General features: G+C 37.0%; 1 protein-coding gene and 1 pseudogene across 1 annotated transcript in view; both read right to left on the reverse strand.

Moving 5' to 3' along the window:
- Window positions 1–1,917: 1,917 nt before the first annotated feature.
- LOC146453994 (uncharacterized) lies at window positions 1,918–3,303 on the reverse strand (annotated as a pseudogene).
- A 6,678-nt stretch (window positions 3,304–9,981) lies between these two features.
- LOC146453995 (uncharacterized) overlaps window positions 9,982–10,699 on the reverse strand; it is a 7,962-nt gene continuing 7,244 nt past the window's right edge. The window contains exon 6 of the mRNA XM_085095951.1: window positions 9,982–10,699. This exon is cut by the window's right edge and continues 1,254 nt beyond it. The gene's annotated coding sequence lies outside the window, so the exon portion shown is untranslated.

Genomic DNA, 10,699 nt, shown 5'->3' on the forward strand with positions numbered 1-10,699 from the left:
GTTGAGGTAACTAATAAACTTGTGGCTGTCTATTTAAAACAAATCCTACAGAATTAATGCAATGTGATAGGAAGTGTGCATAGAAATATGAGGGCCAAAAATACGATGTGTGTCAAATTCTAAAGTCTCTATCAATAAAACTAAAAATATTCATAATAAGAAGACGATAACTGATAAGAAGACGGATTATGAATAAAAATAAAACATTATTCGAGAGCAAATAATAAATCATATGTTAAACTATAAACTGGTGCCGTTTCTGTTGTACATCAAAAAAGTTGTTTCCATAATTTTTTGTAAAAGATTCTAATGACACAAAATTCCTGAGTTCTAAACTTAAGCTGTACCAAAGTTGACAAGTAGTAACTGCGAATGAACTACCGCGTTTAGTCATACGATTAAGTGTCATTGTCAGTAAGGACCAGGCAAGGTCCACGGATCGAGGTCGGCGGATTCCCTCCAAATTTTCAGCATTTTTTCTCTATCAGACAAGATTATGATCGGAGGTATTCTTAGTAAAATAAAATAAATTCCGTTGAATTTTTACCATCCCCCCCCCCCCCTCCTAGTTTTTGGTGCCATTTCGGCAAGATGACATGGGAAATTTGGTCAATTTCCACGACTCATTTTACTGACTTCGCAATGGTCTTATTAATTTGTACGAACGGTGCGTAATTTTCGTAGTAAAAGCAACTCAAGTTTGCAGTATAAACGATTTTGGATGAAAACTTTTACTTTGGAGAGGTTCTAAACATTACCACCTCGTGGCAATTGAATGCAAGAAGAATTGTAGCTATTTTCAAAGCTGATTTTCTCCAAAGTGCGGCCGTTTATGTTTAAATCAAAACTATTTTTTTTATAGTCTGTCTTTTAGACTTTACAAATCTACAAACTCTTATTTGGCAAGTTTAAATCCCGTTGCGTGAGCTTCCTTACAACTTTTGCCCAATTTGCATGATTTGACTTAATTTACATGACGCTGCTTTTCTCAGAAAGTTTTCACGCTTGAATTGTTACAAATTGCAAGTGTTTATTGTCTTCCTAACATGCCTGAGAACAATACATTAATTTCCCATATTATTGGGCATGTTTTAACAGTTGAAAATTCTCACCAGTAAGCCCCCTTCAACATTTGACCAAATTTACATGATGTCCATTTTCCCCGCAAAAAACTTAACGCATGTGTCGTAATGAGCTACCACACGTCATGAAACAAAATTTGTACGAGTTCTTGGCTTTCAGACTTTAGTTGCTGTGATTTTTCAGACGTTCAAAGTCCGCAAATTCGGGACGAACGTGTCAGCTCGAGAGCTAGAGACAGAATTCTATCATTTGAGTAAACAAGGGTATGCAAATGAGTCACATATTAGCCGGCAATAAATAGTTTCTTGTCTGAGAGAGTGACAGAACATAGCGATAATGGCACTAAAGTTGATTAATCCATGTTCGTTGTTGCTGAAATGTTCGTATGAATTTCTTTAAGTAATGTTGTTTTTAACGGAAAAAAAGCAGGTCAGTTTCATCCAGATCAACATTAAGACATTCCGAGCGTGACACATGGTGTTGTTTTGCAGCAAGGAAAAATCTTTGCAGTTTTTGCTTCGTTCTGTTTGCCAAAGCGTTCACTCAGTGACCGATAAGCGTTCGCGTACGTTCTCCCACCGATGTTCATAATGCCTTCAGAGACCACATCCCCACAATTGGCGGGAAAAAGCAAACTTTTCAAGTCAGTTTGATACCTAAATATTACCTTTGTACTTGGCGGTTTTGTTGGCACGCGATGCCGAATCCCTACACAGAATAAAGGTCGTATATTATCTTAGGTGCTCTAGAGATAATAAAACGGATGTCCGAAATTTCTTCAACGCTACATAGGTTTGGTGGGAAGGCACCAAAACTATTTTACTTTTTGTTACGTTACTTTTGAAAGCATGTTCAACTCTCAGAAAATGCTTCAATGGCGTCAATGAAAGTCTTTTTCCTTGCCAGCGGTCCAGTTGTCGTTAGGTGTAGCTTCTCACAGATTTCTTTCAGGAATGCCGGTTTGAGTGAGCCAAACGTGTTGGTTTTTACAACTGAAGTTCGCAGACATTGCTGGTGCCCACTATGATTGGATGGCTTGATTTGCACAAGCAATTCATCGCTAAGGGTGCCCAAGGCCACTTCTGACTCTGCGGCCTCGATGCCTTCCTCAGGAATCTTCTCAGAATCAACACCCCTATGCACCGCTGTCTGACGTAAAAACAGGCTCCTGCTCTGCTATACAGTCTTCCACGTACTCTTCAGGCTTAATGGTAGACTGTCCGTCCTTGTCTCCGAGAGTCTTCATCTCCCTCGCTACTTGCACAGGATCGGCCTTGTTTCCAGTTTTTACACAATTCTTCGTCAACAATGTTTTGACTTTGTTAGTCATCCTAGTGGGTCGTTTTGTTACCTTCAGAGCCCATCCCAATGGTCTAAGAGCAGGTGCTCTGGCAGCGCGGCTACTATCTTCACCATGCAATGAGGTAGACGGCACATTCGTAGCGAACATCACCCCCTCTTACCATTGCCGCGCGCCCATCTCCTTCTAACGCGGTCATACATGGACTCGCATTCCACGTCAAGACAGTGCTTGCCCGTGTCCATATGGTTCTCTGCAGATGCCCGAGTCTTGAACGTCAGGACGCATCCAGTCTCCTGACAAGAGTAGATATCGGACTTGTGCCTGATGTTCTCATTCACACTTCCCTTCTGTGAAGGTTGACCAAAAGGCTTAAAAAGATATGCAACAGAATCAGAAGATGAGTCGACCAGGAGATTAGAGCTCATTCAAACACGAAAAACAAGGACATGGGATTTCGTTTAGCTCTGCCCCCTTGGGGATAATCTAAGAAAAGCTTAAAATTGATATGAAGTGACTGGCAACAAATAAAATAAGAATCGCTGAAATAGCGATTATAGCATTTACATTAACCAGTCAACTCTGAGGATTATTGGCGGCTGTATTTGTACTAACCTGAGTCGATGGGAACTGTGGCATGGTGAATTTGATAAATTTCCTCTGACAGGGTAGCGTTCAAGCGGCGCAGTTTCTTCATGCTTTTCCGCGGCCTCGATGTGTTGGATATGAGCATGTGTTGCTCTTTCTGCCAGCCCAGTCTGTAGTCAGCTTTTTTCTATGTCTCGGGCATATTGTCATCAAAATTTTCTCGTCATCGGTAGCAACAAACTCTCCAGCTCGATTAAGAACCAGATCAACCTCACTAATTTTATTGTCTTCGGATCGTTGCTGCCCTGAGCTCACCCCCAAGCTTAGTAGATGTGAACGTACAGGGGTAGAATTTATGACCCTGTATCCTCCAGACTACAGGCAGAATCAGAAGAACTGAACGAACAACGAACGAACACTTTTTTTTCCCGGATTTGCGGACTCTTAACGTCTGAAAAATCACAGCAACTAAAGTTTAAAAGTCAAGAACTCGTGCTCATTACGACGAATGCGTTAAGTTTTATCGGGGAAAATGGACATGATGCAAATTTGTACTAATTTAAAAGGGAGCTCACAGGTGGGAATTTTCAACTGTTAAATAACAAAATTCTCAAATAAAATATGCTCAATAATATGGGAAGGTAATTCATTGTTCTCGGGTATGCTAAAGAAGACAATAAACACTTGCAATTTGTAACAACTCAAGCGTGAAAAGTTTCTGGGAAAATGACGTCATGTAAATTAGGTCAAATTATTCAAATTAGGTTAAAGTCCTAAGGAAGTTCACGCAACGGGATTTTAACTTGCCAAATGACAGTTTTTAGATTTGTAAAGACTAAAAGACAGACTATTAAAAAAATAGCTTTGATTTAAGAATAAACTGCCACACTTTAGAAAAAATCAGCTTTGAAAATCGCCAAAATTCTTCTTGCATTTAATAGCCACGAAGTGGTAATGTTTAGAACCGCTCCAAAGTAAAACGTTTTATCCAAAATCGTTTATACTACAAACATGAGTTGTCTTTACTATGGAAATTATGTACCTTTCGTACAAATTAACAAGGCCGTTGCAAAGTCAGTAAAATGGGCCGTGGAAGTTGACCAAAATTTCCCATGTCACCTTGCCGAAATAGCACCAAAAACTAGGAGGTGGTCAAAAATCAACGGAATTAATTTTATTTTACTAAGAATACCACAGATCATAATCTTATCTGATAGAGAAAAATGCTGAAAATTTGATCCGTGGACCTTGCCTGGTCCTTACTGACAATGACACTTAAATGTTGGGCAAATAAAATTAGTGTTGCTTTACCTTGTAGCACGATTGTGTTGCTGACTATTGGGTATTAAAGAACCGTCAGTATTTAAGTGTAGTTCACCCTTGATACGTTTGTACGCAACGCAGCATTTAGCTATTTTCGCTTCCTCATAAAAAGGAAGCCAATGAAGTCTTTTGAACAGCTTGACACTAGACGCCTGATTGTCAGCGTCGGAAATTACCCTTTCTGAACGTATCTGCAACCTCAAACACAACCTACATTCTCCTTGTCACAGCTAGTCCAGAATGAGCTGACAATAATGCAAAACCGTGGCTAAGTTGGAACTAGTTTACAACAGTGGCTGATGTGTGCTCAAGTTGATTAAAATAAAATAAAAAATAGAGAAAAAGAAAAGAAAAGAAAAAAACAATGTATACGCACCAGCACCAGATCTCATTTGCGACCCTATTATCAAATCGGATGAACCAAGTTTGGCATTATTTAAGCCGGTATACCTCGCTCCAGGGGTAACTTTATGCCATTTTTAAATGTTACCACGCAGTCACAAAATGTCTTTAGAGGCGTTCAACTGGAATAAGTAAAACGGAAAATAGCTTCCCAAAGTCAGAACATAAACTCATAAACTCTATGAAAAAAAAAACAATATTTGACCACTAAAATAAAAAAAATGTCAGCTTTCGGCTGCGTCGGCCTCTGCCAAGAGAGAGTATTAAAGTTTATTTCAAAAGTCCCCTCCTCCTAAATTGCGGTAACGAGACTAGCTAGTAATATATATTTGTTAATATTCATGGCCTGTCTTACCCTTCAGATCTTCTCTCTCATATAAAATAAAATATCATTTCTATTGCAGGGACCTCAGCAACTGTCGAATTCAACATCTACCGCAAAATATATTTTCACACCAATCATGGATGTCGTTTTTGTAAGTGTGCCAGACTTATTTTTCTTTTGTTTCTTGTTTGTTCCCCAACGACCATTTCACAAGGTGAGCTGTGTAGAGTCTAGGACTGTTACTCCCCATTCTGATCCCATTTTTTGTTGGCTATTTAAAAGTCCATGCTTTTAAGTGCAAATATTTCAGGTCAGCTTGCATGACCTAAAATTAGTATATAAAACAGTGGTGAGTGTATGTAAAATATAAGGAGATGGTATGATAAGTTATCGGTGCGGGTGGATTAAATTGAACATGGTGTGAACACCTAGACCGGAACCGGACATGCAATGCCTAGTATTATTTCTAAATGCTTGATACCACACAATGACCTTAAGGTGATTTCACCGGAATGCTTTGCGCATTCTTACTGTGAATTAATTAATAAGTCGTTTTCGCGCACTTTTGGCTCGAGCACGCTGAGACATGTTTTTATTGAAGGTAAGCCCAGTTAGTAGAAAGCTATATATTTTTTTTTATCTCGGTATTTTAACTTAGCTATAATCCTATTTATGTTTTTTTTTTTTTAGAAAAAGAATTGACGACAGAAAATGGGTCATTCCCAGGAAAAACGAGCTTGGCTACCATTTGAGGACTCAGAAATTTTTTTGGCTCAATACTGATTAATATTATCGTTCCCTACCAAAAAAAATATCTTTAATTGCGGTTTATGCTTCGTACAATCTGTGCGTAAAATTTTTCTCAACTCTGTTTTATCTATATAATATCTGCTACCACATGACTTGACAAGGAGTGATTAAATTATTGGAATGAAATAGTTTTTAATTTATTTTAAGGGTATCACCTTAAGGGTAAAATAGATCGCTTGGCAAAAGCTGCAGCGCAGGGTTTAGATAAAATGAAATGAAGATAAAGAAGCTCAAGATTTTCTCACCCTTCGATATGTACTCATGATCCTCACAACCTCTAATTGCGAGAAGAAATTATTATTATTGTTACCAAAAAATGAAAGGAAGTGAGAGGAAACATTTAGAATAATAAAATTAAAAATAAATAAATAAATAAAAAAGAAACAAAAAAATTAAAATTTAAAAACTGTAAGACTTACCCGACATTTGTAAAGGGTCAAATCCATCAAATGCTATATCAAGACTAAAAATAATAAAAAAACAGTCGTGTTTCGATTTTCGTATTTTTGAAAGGGGAAAAGACATTGGTATGAGAAAGGGAGGGAAAAAACCTGAAGTGTCTAGAAGCGTCTGATTGTTTCTTAATCTCCAAAGCCTTAAAGGGGAAGTATCACGCAAATTTGCTGTCATTTCAAAACCCAAAATTGTTTGCCTGTCAGCAGAAACAACGAAATAATTGTCAAGTTCTCGCATTTTTGTTTCCAAAATGCGCTAGAACAGATCACGAGTTGTTCCTAAAAAGAATTGAGTAAACTTCTTTCCTCTTTTCATTCTAGAATTATTTGGCAGCTGATTGAAGATCTTATTTCATCATTTTTAACAAAAGATGTCAAAACCCCCATGATACTTCCCCTTTAAGGCCAAAAAGGTTTCTAGAACTCGGTGATGCTTGCCAAAAAGCCTGGAAGAACTGCTAAGAAAAATACTGAATCTTTTGAATGTTGATTGGTTCGGCTTTCTTTTAACCAAAGGCAGGCCGCACGCTATTTGATCTGACACTTTTGTAACGGCTGCTGATCTTGGTTTGATTTTAGCCACGGGGAAAATACTACATCAAGCGAGTATAAAGAAAACATGGACGACACATGGGATGCATTGCGGGCTTCCTAAAAAAATCAACATTATTATAAATGCGACGGTTAATTAATAAATGACCTTTTTTAACACCAACTTTCGATTTCCGTGCGAATACATTCGTCTTCCGTATATGTTACAACGGGTACCATTTTTTATTTTTTTTTTCCTTTTATCGGAATTTCTGGGTCGGAGTTTCTTTATCCGCAAAGCTACTGTTTCTGTGTTAGACAAAAAATTGTTCTTGATAGCTAGCTGAAACTATCTTGTTGAAATGAAAACTTATGATGTATTGTTTGATGATTTTAAGGTTAAAACTGTACATTGAAGTGATCAAATTTTTTTCTCCAAAGGAATTTGTCAGAGAATAAAATTTCAGAACTGCCTGAGAAGATATTCGCAAATATGACGTCTTTAAGTTATCTGTAAGTTGCTGGATATAATTTATCTGCAATCATAAGACAGTTATGTTTTCGCAGTCATGTTAGTACCACAGTCAGCTGTGAGAATTGAATGATGATTTGTAGGAAAGCTTGGATAATGAGTTAGACGGAAAACTAATGAGTGGTCATTACTGCAAAGCTCTAATTGTTTTTTTAAATCAAAATTGTTTGTGAGGCTGATGTGCTTCGGTAACACAATGCCTCATATTATAATAATTCGTTATACCGAAAGTAATACAAAAATAAGTTTCTCTCATTATTAATCAAGACCGCAGAACACGAAGGCTGAAGAACGACGCGAGGAGGGAAGCAGGGAAAGGGGTAGAAAGTACTTTCAGCGGAATCTTTTGACATTTATCATACTTTAAATATACCGTGATGTTTATTCAAAAATCATCTTAAAACCAATTTTAAGTACAATATTTAGTCTGACCTGATAATGGTTACTGCAATTAATGCCATCTAATTTTGACTGGTTAAGATCTCAGAAATTTCATTGCTAATGTTATTTAAAGGCCTAATACATTTTTCTTTTTTTAGACGTTTTTGGAAATTATTAAAATTCAATTGATTGCGGATGGTAGAAAGCTGCTTTCAAGAGAACATGACAAAAATATTGCGTTTATTCACGTCACATGCTCGTTTACTAATTAGACTCTTTGCAATACCTTTTTTGTTTCCTTATGTGCTTGTTGACATAGCACATTTCGATCAAAACTGCTGCTGCTAAGCGAGCGCAACATGGGCGCCCTTGTCAGGTTTTATAGCGGCTCCTCGTTAGTTTTAGTGCTCTCGCCTTATTGCACTGGCCATTATAAACGAAGATACCGGCAGTTCGATCAAAACATAAGATATCGTCAATCACAGGGAGAAATAGAGGTTTGAAAACAGTCTATTAATTGCCCTTAAAGAAAATATTTTGTGACATGTTTTACCCTCGACGTTTTAGTGTTATATACCTAACATTATCATGTTTATAGTCGCTTGTCTAATAACTCCTTCCCATAACCTGATTGGGTAGGAAAGAAAGAAAGAAAGAAAGAAAGAAAGAAAGAAAGAAAGAAAGAAAGAAAGAAAGAAAGAAAGAAAGAAAGAAAGAAAGAAAGAAAGATAGAAAGAAAGAAAGAAAGAAAGAAAAAAGAAAGAAAGAAAGAAAGAAAGAAAGAAAGAAAGAAAGAAAGAAAGAAAGAAAGAAAGAAAGAAAGAAAGACCAAACATGTAACTAATTGCAGACAATTGGCAATAAAGAAAGAATGAGAGAAGGCACCATTTTCAATTGATTCAAACAACTCAAGTATGTCTCACACGTACTAGGGACTTGCAGTTTAGAGGAGCGATGTTAATTTTTGGCTCTCGTACAAATTTATAGTTCTCGATCTGACGTAATTCCAATCCCTTGGTGCTTCTGATAGCTAATTTTTTTTTTTTTCATTTTTTAGTAGTTAGTACTGATAATTTACAAGCTTCAGTGTTACGTACGATCTAGACTTTAGCAAAGGAGATTTGGGAAGCAAAAATTAGCACTTTGATTTACTTGTTATGAAAGTCAAATTTAATCATACGAAGCATTTTTCTTGTTTACTCCCAGTAAAGGTATTGATTTGTTGTAAAAAAAGAAAAAAAAAGAAAAAGAAAGAAAGAAAAGCCACTTCCTGTCTAAAGATCTTTAAAGGCGTTTAAGATGAATAAGTAAGATGGAAATTACCGTCCAACAGTCCAGAAACATAGTTTATGAAAACACCATTTTACCACTCAGATCGAAATGTCAAGTTGTAATTATTGTCAGCTGCGTCGGCTTCTATCAAGACAGAGTATTAAAGTTTATTTCAAAAGTGCTTTATCCCCTCCCCCTAAATTGCCATAACGAGACTAACGAGTAAAATATTGTCCTTAATATTCATGACCTGTCTCACCCTTCCGATTTTCTTTCTTCCATAAAATAAACTTTCATTTCGTTTGCAGGTACCTCAGCAACAATCGAATTCAACATATACCGCAAGATACATTTTCACACCAGTCATGGATGACCACTTTGTGAGTGTGGAGACTTCTTTTTCTTTTGTTCCTTGTTTTTCCCATAACAGTCATTTAACTAGGTGAGCTGCGTAGAATCTAGTACTCTTACTCCCCATAGTGGGCTATTTAAGAGTGGCCGTCTGTAATTTTCAACTAATGTGTTTTGGGTGAGAAAAAACAAAATTCCTCAAACTTTCTCAGAAGAAAGGACTAGATAAGTAATTCACATTTATGTAACTTTTAGGTCAATCAAATAAATATTTTAGCTGCAGGACAAATATTTCGGTTTTTATGCTCTCAGAAGGCACTCGGAGCTACCCAGGGATCATTTTACGACACATCGGAAACGCTTGGGTTTAAAAATAAAAGGTAACTAAAACTAAACGCCAAGTTGGTATTGGCAATTAGAAGACATTTACAATTAATTTTGGAGGGTTATTTCCAATTTTAATGAAAAGCTGAATATTTTACCGATTTTTTAACTTTTCTTTTTCGTGAGCCATTTCGGCAGGTACAAAAATCGGCTAAATTCAAATGAAAATATCGCCAATGGTACATTACTAGACTTCATGAAAGTACATCCCAGTTAAAGAGCAACGTTTCCCCTTCATACATATGCAATAAAATTTTGGGGCCAACATAACAACAAAATTTGACAGTTGAAATTTCAAAGTGCACTTTTGTAAACAAACACTAAATCTTTAATTAGCTCAGCAACGACGAGTCAATGGCATACGAAGGAAAAACATTATAAAATCCACTTACGTGCTGAAAATACTCTGAGGCCAAGAAAAAGGAATGCTTTCAATTACCTTCCCAGTGGGATGGCGGAATGGAAACATATTTCCGAGGAATTTGTGGCGAAGTTTTATACAGTCTTCGAAAGAGAGAAGTCGAACTTTGACCATTCTTCGACTGTAACTCCCGCTGTTAATTACGGAAAAACTGAATGTTAACGATATTCGCAAGATCCAGCGACTCTCGATGTCCTTACAAACAACTGAGGCCATCAAGTTTATGCTTATGCTACCTTACCGACAATAAAAGTATCTTTTCTGTGGCGCTTGAATTAGCGAGAGATCTCCTAATCTAGCAGTTGTCAAGGCGAAAAGGATTGCGTTACATACACATTATTGTCGTCCCCAGATCCCCCGGTTCGCGAAGACGTTGGTGCCGAGAGTCGCAAATTATTATGTGATAATCAGTTTCGGAGAAAACGTTTTTCATATGAAGCGATATCAAATGAGAGAATATAAGATACAGACTACTTAGCTAAACAAGAAAGTAATCAAGCGCCTACTGCAGAAACTGAACATTCTATGTTTTTCTTAACCT

The sequence above is a fragment of the Pavona decussata genome, unplaced genomic scaffold, assembly GCF_977016875.1.
Source record: "Pavona decussata unplaced genomic scaffold, jaPavDecu1.1 SCAFFOLD_321, whole genome shotgun sequence".
Taxonomy (NCBI): domain Eukaryota; kingdom Metazoa; phylum Cnidaria; class Anthozoa; order Scleractinia; family Agariciidae; genus Pavona; species Pavona decussata.